Raw genomic sequence first — 13,521 nt, forward strand, 5'->3', positions numbered from 1 at the left:
TCCATATCTCTAGTCTCCCTTTCCCCTGACTCTGTCTGAAGAAGGGACTCAACCCGAAACGTCACCCATTCCTTCTCTCCAGAGATGCTGCCTGTCCCGCTGAGTTACTCCAGCATTTTGTGTCTACCTTACGTGTCACAGTGTGGGATTCTGCCTGTGATCCACCTTAAGGCGACTGATTACATTAAATACTCAGCATTGCTGTAAGTGAGTCCATGACTTTTCCTTAATATACAAAGGCACACCTGTCATCTGTAATTCTAATATCACAATGGAATTTATTTCAGTTCATAGATTTTTAACTTGATAAATATAAAACAATAATTTAAATAAATGTGACGTACAAATGAGCAAACGCATTTCCCTCTCCTCAGTGTTAATGCATTTGTAGATTTTTCACTTGCTGGCTGTGTGACGTTAGGAATATGTAGATACAACATTTGTCCCTTTGGTTTTGCTATCTGAAACCAGATAAGCAATTCTATTACTCACTATTCATCATTCAACTGATCAATAACATATTGGGTCAGAATACCTGGAGGAATTATTTTTTTTTGCGTTACCAGGAAACTGTGGCTAGTGGGCCTTAACATGGCATCTTAGGAAGTGGAGGGTGTTGTGTTTCAGAAATCATTGCATTAGAGTCATTGTTCTTTATTAAAACTGGGGAAGGTTCAAACTCAGCCACACATAAAGTAAGGTGACAGAGGAGTAGATAGAGTCATAGATTCATACAGCATGGAAACTGGCTCTACGGCCCACTTACCCATGCTGACCAACATGCCCCATCTACACTAGTCCCACCTGCCTGTGCTTGACCCATAACCCTCTAAACCTGTCCTATCCATGCACCTGTCTAAATGCCTCTTAAATGTTGCGATAGTCCCTGCCTCAACTACCTGCTCCGGCAGCTCGTTCCAAACAACCACCACCCTTTGTGTAAAAAAAGTCACCCCTCAGGTTCCTATTAAATCTTTAACTGGTTCAAAAAAAGCCTAATGTGCTTGCAGCTCCACAATCTTAGACTTTTTTAAAGCTGTAGTTAGTTTGGTTTAGTTTAGTTTTGTTTAGTGTCATAGAGTCATAGAGTGATACAACGTGGAAACAGGCCCTTCGGCCTAACTTGCTCACACCGGCCAACATGTCCTAGCTATACAAGTCTCATCTGCCCACATTCGGCCCATATCCCTCCAAAACTGTCCTATCCATAGTTTGGATACATTATACCCATAATTTAGTCTAGTCTAGTTTAGTTTAGTTTAGTTTAGTTGCGAGATACAGCATGGATACAAGCCTTTAAGTCTATCGAGTTCACACCCGACCAGCGATCATCCATTCATGTTAGCTCTATTTTATCCCACTTTCTCATCCATTCCCAACACACTAGGAGCAATTTACAGTGGCCAATTGACCTACAAACCCGCACATCTCTGGGATGTGGGAGGAAACTGGAGCACCTGGAGGAACCCACGAGGTCACAGGGAGAAGCTGCAAATTACCCATATCTTACCTATATTCTTACCCAATCTCACCCATATTCTGTTAAGTTTTTTGTTGATCACATTTAATGAAATTGTTCAATTGTTGATTTGTTTTTAATGCAGATTTTAGGATATCACATTCTGGCTTTTCTGCCTGAATGTAGAGTTCATGAATGTTTAATATCTGTGATGATTTTTCCTGGTCATCACAACAAATGGACATATTTTGTGAATGAGGAGAACTTCGAGACTCCCACAAAGTTTCCCAATGCAAAACAACGCTGCAATATCGGGAATTTGTGCAATGTTTCCGCTTTAGACCATAAATCTGTAAATCCAGGTAGAAAAAATTAATAAAGAGGAAAATGTTGTGGAGGGGACATAATAAAATAATAAACATTCCTGCAGCATAACTTTACGAAACAATGATAGAGAATACTGTCATAATCACAGCCTGATCGTATCATTGCCAAAGTTGTCTCTGAAATCTTTCTTATAATGTTTTGGTCTACAACCTATTCATGAAACCTTGCAAAAAAATGCATTGACCTTTACTCAAATCTTATAAATATTTTACAAATCTTATAAGTATTGATGTTTATCCAATTGAAATATTACTCCTGGTCACCCAAAGGCTTTTATAACGAGCCGCTGTAAGTATAACTGCTTCACTGGCAGCTTGTTAACACTGGAATATTCAGAATCTTAATGGCCAGTTGCATGCATTTACCTGCAAGAGTTGAATGTAATAGGTGGTGACAAATCAAAGTGCCCTTACAAAATTAAATCAGGTAATGATCACAAAATGCAGTGTAAGAATATACTCTGATAATTACTTCCGAAATGTCAGGTTGCAAATTAATCGGCTTATGGAAAGAATCAACAGTGCGAGTATTCTTTTAGAAATAAGTATCTATTACTCAAAAGTGTTTAATTTTCATATGTACCGACCATGAGATTCTTCCTTGCTGCAGCTTAGCAAATGCAATAACGCACAGATGATATGAAGGTACCCCACGCCAGGGGGCCACATGAGTGGCACGGGTGGGGGACAGTTTGTAAAACTGTATTGAACAATTTGTATAGCCTCCGAAAATGTCGGATGAATTTTTTGCATAGTTCATGCATTGATTACTTGAATAAAGTCTATTTTGAAATTTTTATATATATATATATATATATATATAAAACAACCATAAATGTAATAAATGAACAACTGTAATGCAACTGTAATGCTAGGGAACCATAATAAGCTGCCTTCCCCCACAGTGGGAACCATTGTGGGGTTGAAGTTTTTATGTTTTTATGTTTACTGTTAAATTATTTGATGTTGTGTCTTATCTTTATTTGTGTGCTGCAATGGCAAGTCAAATTTCACTACACCAATTGGTGTATGTGATAATAAATGTCCTTTGTATCCTTGTATGTTGCAGATCAAAAATCCATAGTGCAACCAAAGACACAGTCCACCAATTGGTGTATGTGATAATAAAGTCCACAGAAGATCACACTTGCTGAGGTTAGTATTGTGCAGCGTTCCAGAGCCTGATGGTTGCTAGGGAAAAGCTGTTCTTGAACCTGGAGGTCACGGTTTTCAGGCTCTTGTACTTTCTTGCTGATGGGAAGAGCAAATTTAGAACCAGGGTGATGTGGGTCTTTGATGATGCTGGCCACAATGGTCTTCACCAGTCAGAGTATTGAGTAGAAAAGTTGGGAGTTCATGTTGCAGTTCCATAAGGCGTTGGTGAGGCTACATTTCGGGTATTGTGTTCAGTTTTGGGCACCATGTTATAGGAAAGATGTTGTCAAGCTGGATAGGGTGCAGATAGGATTCATGGGGATGTTGCCAGGATTCGAGGGTCTGAGCTATAGGGAGAGGTTGAGACGGCTAGGACTCTATTCCTCGGAGTACAGGAGGATGAGGGGTGATCTTATGGAGGTGTACAAAATCATGAGAGGCATAGACTAGGTAAATGCACAGCTTTTGCCCAGAGTAGGGGAATCGAAAACCAGAGGACATATATTTAAGGTGAGTGGGGGATAGATTTACTAGGAACCTGAGGGGTAGCTTTTTTACATAAAGGGTGGTGGGTGTATGGAGCGAGCTGCCTGGAGGGGATACTTGAGGCAGGGACTATCGCAACATTTAAGAAATATTTAGACAGGTACATAGAGGTACATGGATATGATGGGACTAATATAGGTTGGTTGGTTGGTTGGCATGGGCAAGTTAGGCCGTAGGACCTGTTTCCATGCTGTATGTCTCCATGTCTCTATCTACTCCTCTGTCATCTTAGATTAGGTGTGGCTGAGTTTCAACCTCCCTCTGTTTTAATAAAGAATAATAACTCTAACGCAATGATTTCTGAAACATAACACCCTCCACTTCTTAAAATGCCATGTTAAGGCCCATGTTAGTCGGCTTGGGCAAGTTGGGATGAAGGGCCTGTTTCCACTCTGTGACTAAATGGAAAGATTTACTGATGTTGACAGAGAAAGAGCTGAATTAACAGCAGTTGATACCTTCATTAACCCTGGTTACTGCAACTTCAAACAACCTGGGAGTCTGTGGATTTCAGCTGGTGGATTTAGCTAAATTCAAGCATTTCTTGGGGCTAATCCTATTACCAATGGGATGAGCATTCACTAGTTTAAAAAGTATATCAGAGATGTCAAACTTAGCCTTGGTTGTTTTTATTGATGGCCTGACTCCACTCCATCCCAATTGAGCCTTTTACTGTAAGCAAGAGGAGAGTGTTTGAATTTTTATTTTTTTTGTGTGTTTCAAATGATGCAAAATGCATAAAGGACAAAATAGTTTAAAATTCCACACAAAGTTGTCCAGTACAAAATGGAAAAATTGAGCATTTTGTGCTGAATCTGTTCCCAGATCTACCTGCAGATTTGAATTTGCTGCACCTTGAGCCTTCATTTTAAACCATTAATTGAGAAATAAATCAGTTTCTATGACATCGAGAGCCTCGGGTCATCATTGTTAGTACCACAGTGACAAGCAGAATGGCTGCAGTCTGTAACAGAATATGTCCAAATATTAAGTGCAATGAAATGGTTTATAACATATGAAGACAAGTTTGCGCAAACGCAGTATCAACAGAGGACGTAAGTTATTGCTGACAAGCCCGAGGAAGCAAATGTAATTGTATATGTTGCACTTGCTATTTTTGCCAGTGAAATCCATAGGCCAACATGAATGGGCACACATTATTAATAACATGCACTCGGAAACAAACTTGATAAATCATCTTTGAAAGCTTTGAATGTCGGTGCACACACATTAAACAGAAACATGAGAAGAAACACACTTATAGCACTTGCAGTGGATCTCGGCACTCATTTTTGGCCTTACTTTACTAGATTAGTGTTATGAAGAATTGGCATTGTGGTTAACAGTGTATCAGAAGTCTAAGAGATGGCTGAGAATTCAGCGTGCATTGGGAATTGCTGCCATCAGAACAAGGCTGGCTGATGGATTCGCAGCTTTGATATCCATCCAATATCTTCACACATTATGCTTCATCATATGAATGTAAATAAATAGAAATTGTGTTACATAAAATATTGTATGTGTGTGTGCGCGTATGTGTGTGTGCGTATGTGTGTGTGCGTATGTGTGTATGCATGTGTGTGTGTGTGTGCGTATGTGTGTGTGCATGTGTGTGCATGTGTGTGTATGTGTTGTGTGTGTGTTGGTGTGCGTATGTGTGTGCATGTGAGCGTGTGTGAGTGTGTGTGTATGTGCGTATGTGTGAATATGTGTGTGCGTGTGTGTGTGAGTGTATGTGCGTGCGTGTGTACGTGCATGTGTGAGTGTGTGTAGGTGCGTGCATGTATGTGTGTTTGTGTGTGTGTGTGTGCATATACTTTTCTGCAGAATCATCTCTGTCTTAACATAATAAGTTGTAATACTTACCAATTCATTTTGTGAGTTATACTGGATAGCTACATTCATGAAGAGGAAGGGAATGTTTATAGACACATATCCATGAAAGCGACTTTTTAAACAGTCATAGAGTGATAACAGGCCCTTTGGCCCAATTTGCCCACACCGGCCAACATGTCCCAGCTACACTAGTCCCACCTGCCTGCGTTTGGTTCATATCCTTCCAAACCTGTCCTATCCATATACCTGTCTAACTGTTTCTTAAAAACCAGGGGCCACAGTTTATGAATAAGGAGTAAGCCATTTAGAACGGAGATGAGGAAACACTTTTTCTCACAGAGGGTGGTGAGTCTGTGGAATTCTCTGCCTCAGAGGGCGGTTGAGGCAGATTCTCTGGATGCTTTCAAGAAAGAGCTAGATAGGGCTCTTAAAAATAGCGGAGTCAGGGGATATGGGAAGAAGGCAGGAACGGGGCACTGATTGGGGATGATCAGCCATGATCACATTGAAAGGCGGTGCTGGCTCGAAGGGCCGAATGGCCTACTCCTGCACCTATTGTCTATTGTCTATTGAAACTTCATTAATCTGCAGTTAGATGAGAGAGCCAGGAGAATCTTTCATTCCAAATAACATTTATCCTATTTTGTACTTCGAACAAATATATAATCTTGATATAATTATTATGTAAGGTTGGCGTTGCTTGCCTGGCATTTAACCCCAGGGAATATGATTAGGTGTAACTACAAAATAAGATCAAAATCTCCCCAGCTTCCTTGACCTCACCCCTAATCAGTAACTGAAAAATTCCCCATAATGATAATTTAAGTAGAACACCATTAAAGCTAAGAGCATTTTATGTTTCTTAATGAAAACTCTCTTGTGTAGATATGGTTCTAATTTTTTTTGCCATAAAAATATATAACAATGTGATTCACATTCATGATTAGACCCAGTTGAAGGAATCTTTAAAAACAATCTTTCGCAAAGAGCTGAAATATTATTTTCACCTTTAGCCTTTTAATAGAAAGTTAACTGAGCCGGTTACACCTGCATTAACAGTTAGATAGAAACATGGAAATTAGGTGCAGGAGTAGGCCATTCGGCCCTTCGAGCCTGCACCGCCATTCAATATGATCATGGCTGATCATCCAACTCAGTATCCCGTACCTGCCTTCTCTCCATACCCTCTGATCCCCTTAGCCACAAGGGCCACATCTAACTCCCTTTTTAAATATAGCCAATGAACTGGCCTCGACTACCCTCTGTGGCAGAGAGTTCCAGAGATTCACCACTCTCTGTGTGAAAAAAGTTCTTCTCATCTCGGTTTTAAAGGATTTCCCCCTTATCCTTAAGCTGTGACCCCTTGTCCTGGACTTCCCCAACATCGGGAGCAATCTTCCTGCATCTAGCCTGTCCAACCCCTTAAGAATTTTGTAAGTTTCTATAAGTAGATACTGCTGTGCAGAATCTCCCTGGTATTCATGGCCTCACTAACTCATGATCCTGGGCAAAGGGGCCTGTTTTCTAATATATGTGTATGTCTGAAGTTATATAACCAATCTGAAGAAGGATCTTGATCAGAAACGTCACCGATTCCTTTCCTCCATAGATGCTGCTTGACCTGCTGAGTTAATCCAGCAGTTTGTGTCCATTTCCAGCTTTGTATCTCACGTCTGTCTGTCGGTCTTACATTGATATAAACAGAACATTATCTCAACCCTACTGGGTAATGGCACAGTTTCTGGGAGAGGTTGCGCAATCAGAGGGGAGGCTCAGCTCGTCGCTGCCTCACCTCTCATCTTTCCCTATATTTGCAGCAGAGCTGCGCAAATTTGGCGATTTTGACTATAAAAAATTACTAGATTCATATAGAAATGACATTTATAACACAGTGGAAACATCTTTCTATTTATTTTATTTTATTTTTTTTTTCTTTACTTTTCTTAACAGCTATTTTCATTGGGAGTATGACAGGTGAGGCTCAACCTTTCCTGCCTCCCCTGACCGCACGTACCTGGGCATAAGTCAGCGGAACCGGCAGCATCTCTGGAGAGGAGGGATGGGTGACGTTCAGTCTGAAGAATGGTCTCCACCCGAAACGTCACCCATACCTTATCTCCAATGATACTGCCTGTCCCGCTGAGTTACTCCAGCATTTTATGTTTATTTAGGTCCAGGAAGTCATTCGTTTCTAGGGCAATGCCAAGAAAGTCTGGTCAATAAATGCTGTCGAAAGCTGAAAAAAAAGAGGTTGAGAATGGTTAAGAAACTGGGTCTTAGTGAGAGGTTTCGGAGAAAACCATTATGTCCATGAACCGTTCACACTGCACCAGTAACGGAGTGCAGGACGTATTGTTAGTTCTAAGCATCTGATTTGCTTTATATGCTGGGACGTTTTAATCCAAATGACTGCAATTTGAAATATAGTCTACTCCTGATAATTCTAAACTCCCGGTGCCCTAAAAAGTGAATTATTCAGTAACTTGAATGAAGTGATATAAATAACGCAGGAAGCCAGCAACGCAGTGCGTTAAAAATGAATTATCAGATAATTCAAACTAAGTGACTTTGAATTAAACATTCATAGTATTATTCAACCGGAGTGATGAAAGTTCGTATTAGCTCAATAACTAACAGTGAAATGATCTTGTCTTTGGAGCTGCGAAGGACCGTGTACTTTATTCGAGTAGGAGTGGGAAGAGAGACGGCGAAAATTAAAGTGTGTAGTCATATCTTCCAGCCTTTGGCTCTTTCCGCTCTTATCTCACAGCCCGGCGTACATATGATGCACTGCATCTAGCCTTAGTGCGAGATTTAATAAACGCTTACTTTGCAAAAGTTAAAAATTGTTTAATTATCAATTATTAATGAGAACTTGAGATGGGACAAACGCGGATTTGATTTTTTTTTCTCCCAGTGGTTATTAAGAACAGTTTATTCCAATAAAATTGGATCTAAGTGCAATCATTTGTGTCATGTGGCCAATGTCAATATAAGGATTCATTCTCGAGTAATGATGGGTAATCAGACGGCGTCACTTCTGACTCCAGTTATGCCCCGCTATCAACTTCACTTCACTTCCTCCAGCGGATTGTGATGCTGTCCAGATCTAAATGCAGAGGTGCTTAAACCGAACCCGCATTATCATCCTAACAATCCCGAGAATTGGATGTGAGGGGATATTGAATCAGGATGGATTTTGTGACAGAGAAACTAGTGAGACCTTCCACGTGACCTGAAGTAATTTCTGCTGATTTTTCAATATCTTCAGAAGCTATTAAATTGAATAATATCCTACGAATTTCCGAAGGCCAGCTGTATTTTAGAATATTAATAACTATATGGCTCAGTACTCGAGGAGAGGACTTTGATCGCATGTCATTAAGAAGATGTCCACTTCCTTATAGATGCAGATAGCAAATGATGGCTGAAAGGCAAAAGAAAAGTCGTGGCGAATGAATAGAATGTGGAAACTGAATGGTTTTCTCGACAACAATGCAACCTTAATCCGCCTTCCACCGAGGGCGATAATTTTTACACCCCAAAATTTGGGTAGGTTCTTAAAACAAATTTGGGGGTGGGTGGGGTGGGGTGCAGGAAGGAACTGCAGATGCCGGTTTACACCGAAGATAGACACGAAAAGCTGGAGTAACTCAGCGGGTCGGGCAGCATCTCTGGAGAGAAGGAGTGGGCAAACGTGGCCGATTTTCAAAGCAGGGCGATGCAGATTGAACGGTTCAAGAAGCAACTGCAGATGTTGGAAAATCGAAGGTGGGCAAAAGTGCTGGAGAAACTCAGCGGGTGAGGCAGCATCTATGGAGCGAAGGAAATAGGCAACGTTTCGTCCCGAAACGTTGCCTATTTCCTTCGCTCCATAGATGCTGCCTCACCCGCTGAGTTTCTCCAGTACTTTTGTTTAAGTTTAGGGTTGGGGTTTAGACCGAAGATCGACACAACATTTTGGAGTAACTCAGCGGGTCAGACAGCATCTCCCGAGAAAAGGTATGGGTGACGTTTCGGGTCATTGTTAATTTGTTCTATATCTCTCTATATCACCATATATGCCTCTCGTCTTCCATTCCCCTTGACTTGGTCTGAAGAAGGGTCTCGACCCGAAACGTCACCCATTCCTTCTCTCCAGAGATGCTGCCTGTCCCGCTGAGTTACGCCAGCATTTTTGTGTGTCTATCATTCGGTTTAAACCAGCATCTACAGTTCCTTCCTACACGTGTTTTATTTCAAAGTAGTTCGTTTATAACCCGATTTAATGAGGTCGCTGGTTAAATGTTTGTGGCTCTTCAATTGTCATAGCGAAAGCTCAGTTTATTTTTTTGGTGTTTTTGTATGAAATCTTCAACAAACTCGTTGGAGGTGTGTTCCTGCAGCGTCCGATGCCGAGAGAGATTATTTGACTAACAGAACACACAAACGCCACCATAAACATCACCTAATGACGACACATGCACGGTGCAAAGTTTGTGGGAATCCTCCCCACTTTGTCCGGTTGCCAAACATTTTAATTCCCCTTTCCCACTCCCACACTGACCTCTCTGTCCGAGGCCTCCTCCATTGTCAGAGCGAGGATATTGGCAAATTGGAGGAACAGCATCTCATATTTCACTTGGGCAGCTTACAACCCCAGTGGTATGAATATTGATTTATCTAACTTCAAGTAACCCCTTGCATTCCCTCTCTCTCCATCCCTCCCCCACCCAAGTCGCACCAGCTTCTTGTTCTCATCCAGCAAACAACCACCAATGGCCTTTTTCCTTTATCATCGTTACTTTTTTGCATATCTTTCATTCATTTGTTCTAAATGTCTCTACATCATCGTCTATATCTACCGTTTCCCTTTCCCCTGACTCTAGCCTGAAGAAGGGTCTCGACACGAAACATGTTTAGAAACATAGAAACATAGAAAATAGGTGCAGGGGTAGGCCATTCGGCCCTTCGAGCCTGCACCGCCATTCAATATGATCATGGCTGATAATCCAACTCAGTATCCTGTACCTGCCTTCTCTCCATACCCCCGATCCCTTTAGCCACAAGGGCCACATCGAACTCCCACTTAAATATAGCCAATGAACTGGCCTCGACTACCCTCTGTGGCAGAGAATTCCAGAGATTCACCACTCTCTGTGTTCAAGAAGGAACTGCAGATGCTGGAACATCGAAGGTACACAAAAATGCTGGAGAAACTCAGCGGGTGCAGCAGCATCTATGGAGCGAAGTGAAGAAGGGTTTCGGCCCGAAACGTTGCCTATTTCCTTCGCTCCATAGATGCTGCTGCGCCCGCTGAGTGTCTCCAGCATTTTTGTGTACCTTCGACACGAAACGTTACCGTTTCCTTCTCTCCAGAGATGCGGACTGACCCTCTGAGTTACTCCAGCATTTTATATTTATATTGTGTTTATATCTAAGTGTTGCTTGATTTCACGATGAGACTCGTAACGCCTGAGGATGCAATCGCGTGGATTCCGATTATGGTGACGGACATTTTTTTTCGCTTACTGACAAATCAGTTGAAACACTTTCAAATCGGTTTAATTAATTTGAAATGATCCAGTCTTTCGGTTTTCCCAAACACCAGACTATTAAACATTGAAACCTCCAACTAAGCTCTGAACTACATAGACTTGGGGACATTATTTTTATATTTGCACTATTATTGGGGGGGGGGGGGGGGGGTCATATACTGTACTTAACTTTGTTTTGGTGCTTATTGTAATGTTTACAGTACTAGGGGCTCTAGGGGCTAGTGTAGTCAAGGGATATGGGGAGAAGGCAAGGCACGGGTTATTGATTGGGGATGATCAGCCATGATCATAATGAATGGCGGTGCTGGCTCGAAGGGCCGAATGGCCTCCTCCTGCACCTATTTTCTAGATGGACACAAAAAGCTGTAGTAACTCAGTAGGTCATGCAGCATCTCTGGAGAGAAGGAACAGGCGTTTACCTATATGTTCCACTCCGGCAAATAAGAATTTAATCGAAGATAGACAACAACAAAAAAAGCTGGAGTAACTCAGCGAGTTAGTCTGAAGAAGGGTCTCGACCCGAATCGACACCTATTCCTTCTCTCCAGAAATCCCCATGATGCTGCCGGACCCACTGGGTTATTCCAGCTTTTTGTGTCTATTTTCACCATCATGGTTCCTTCCTACACATTAGAATGTAATCGTCCTGTTTGAGGATACGTGACAATAAAACACTCTTGACATGATTCTCGTATCTCCGTTTAGAAGAATCGCCTCCATGTATCATAAATGGAGGAATGAGAATACGTTGCTCCAATCTACAGCACAATTAATATATCTTTAAACGTGGCATTAAAAGAAAGATTCAAATGCTGTAATCTGTTGTTTGCTGAAAGTGTGTGTGTGTGTGTGTGTGTGATGTGCAAGAACAAAGTGTTACAATGGGTTTAAATCAAGGCCGGGTGTCGTGTTCCCGGGGGACTCGATGCAGGCTTTACATAGGCAAATGCTCTGACCTGCCCAGCCCCGGCGAAGTGCCAGGCGTTTAACATTTGAACTTTAGTCGCCTTTCTCCGCCAGCTTTAGGGTTTGTCCTGGGGTCGCTGGCCCCGCTGGTTACAGATCAGCTGCCCCAAAACGTTAATTGAATGACAGATGGCCGGCCTAAGTCATAAGCTGCAAGTGAACCAAGTCAACATGCCGGCCGCGAAAAGGCAAGACAAGTCACCTCTAACGCCAACACATCATCCAAACAGATCGCCCTGGTCTCACACACATAGCTGTTTGGTTTCGAACGTATTTAAACTGCGCTATTGCTGATAGAAGAATGGATTGTGTAAGGCTACTAAGATGTGCTGGCTGCTTCGCTGCACCGATTAGCTTAGCAAAAAGGCAGACGCGTGCTTGGCAGTATGTCGGCTCTGTGTTCCCTGCGTGGATAGGTCAGTTGTCAATAAAGAGGTTAAACTCGTGCCCCCTGCTCTCGGACAAGGACGATGCAAGCAGCTCTCTGCGGGGGCTCCATCCACATTGTACACGTTAGCGACTGCAGCCGGTGCCATAGAGAAACACTGACATCTCCTCAAATTGTAAATGCACAAATGGTAAACGCGATCACAGTTTTAGTTTAGTTTATTGCCACGTGTGGCGAGGTACAGCGAAAAGCCTTTGGTGCCTGCTCTAACCAGCAGGTTAATACAAGGTGCTAAGTGTAAACTCCCGAATGTGATCAGTCCAACCTCTTTAATAAAAACACAAACCAAAAATAGTGACAAATGCACATTGTAAAAATGTGTAGAGAGACATTGTATTTCAATAATTCAATTGTGAAATAATGTGCTATTTCAAAAGAGGTGTTTATGGAGAACTATTGCTAAAATGCACAATAGGTTGTTTTTTTTTTGCTTTCTGCATCAGATGCTTTTTTCAATCGAAAACTTTCTGTTTAAAAACGAATTGGTGTCTCCGGGTGCGTTTGCAACGGAAGGCCCGTCGGGGGGTTAATTTACAAGTCTGTGTGGTTCTAGGGGCGACTGGGAAAGGCAGGTCCGATATTAACGACCGGGGACTCTGCTCAGAAGTGTTTTTTACATAAAAATATAATCAATGAATTATCCCTTTTGATAACAAACATTGTGTAGGCCGGTCTTTTATTCCATTGTTGATCTTTGAGCCCACACCAGATTTACACACCCATATCACTAAGATGAGTGGGTGGTGGGGGGAAGGGGGGGAGTTAAGGAAAATTCAAATCGCCGTTCCTGGTTTAGAGCATGGGTTGTCGCCTGAGCGAGCGCCTCGCCTCTGACAACAACCCGCCCGGCCGCCAATATTGCATTCGGATCTTTATTTGATTTCTGGTCATGTAGGGAGAGGAGTCAACAGGGGCCAAATTGAGCCTATGGCAGAAGGCACGGGCTGCAGGTTACGGCTATCAGAGCCGTATCTGTCCAGGTTTGAGGTGGTGCAGCGTTGGGCCAGGTACAGAGGCAACGGCGTACATGATAAGACAGAAACCGCAGCAACACTATTTCTCCCCCACACCCATTGTGTTCATTTACTGCACATATTGATCGGTCAGCGTTTGGATTCGCGGTGCAGGGACTCTGAAATGGAGCTGGCGTTCAAAAACGCCCTGTAGAAAATGCAAGCGCTTGTTCCA

General features: G+C 42.3%; 1 long non-coding RNA gene across 1 annotated transcript in view; it reads left to right on the plus strand.

Moving 5' to 3' along the window:
• The window catches only part of LOC129712571 (uncharacterized), a 107,766-nt gene that overhangs the window by 83,480 nt on the left and 10,765 nt on the right, over window positions 1–13,521 (plus strand). The window lies entirely within an intron of this gene.

This window comes from Leucoraja erinacea, chromosome 33 (genome assembly GCF_028641065.1).
Source record: "Leucoraja erinacea ecotype New England chromosome 33, Leri_hhj_1, whole genome shotgun sequence".
Classification (NCBI taxonomy): Eukaryota; Metazoa; Chordata; class Chondrichthyes; order Rajiformes; family Rajidae; genus Leucoraja; species Leucoraja erinaceus.